This window comes from Bison bison, unplaced genomic scaffold (genome assembly GCF_000754665.1).
Source record: "Bison bison bison isolate TAMUID 2011002044 unplaced genomic scaffold, Bison_UMD1.0 scf7180017864338, whole genome shotgun sequence".
Classification (NCBI taxonomy): domain Eukaryota; kingdom Metazoa; phylum Chordata; class Mammalia; order Artiodactyla; family Bovidae; genus Bison; species Bison bison.
In genome coordinates this window covers 815,738-816,148 of record NW_011494910.1, presented here as the reverse complement: position 1 = coordinate 816,148, position 411 = coordinate 815,738, and the positions used below count along the sequence as shown (strand labels likewise).

Sequence of the window (411 nt, the reverse complement as noted above, 5' to 3'; positions counted from 1 at the left end):
ACTCCTTGGAAGGAAAGTTATGACCAACCTAGATGGCATATTGAAAAGCAGAGACATTACTTTGCCAACAAAGGTCCATCTAGTCAAGTCTACGGTGTTTCCAGTGGTCATATATGGATGTGAGAGTTGGACTGTGAAGAAAGCTGAGCACCAAAGAATTGATGCTTTTGAACTGTGGTGTTGGAGAAGACTCTTGAGAACCCCTTGGACTGCAAGAAGATCCAACCATTCCACCCTAAAGGAGATCAGTCCTGGGTGTTCATTGGAAGGACTGATGCTGAAGCTGAAACTCCAATACTTTGGCCACCTCATGCGAAGAGTTGACTCATTGGAAAAGACTCTGATGCTGGGAGGGATTGGGGGCAGGAGGAGAAGGGGACGATGGAGGATGAGATGGCTGGATGGGCATCA

The 411-nt window shown here is 47.2% G+C and overlaps 1 protein-coding gene across 1 annotated transcript in view; it reads left to right on the top strand.

Moving 5' to 3' along the window:
• CHIT1 (chitinase 1 (chitotriosidase)) overlaps window positions 1-411 on the top strand; it is a 22,714-nt gene that overhangs the window by 19,292 nt on the left and 3,011 nt on the right.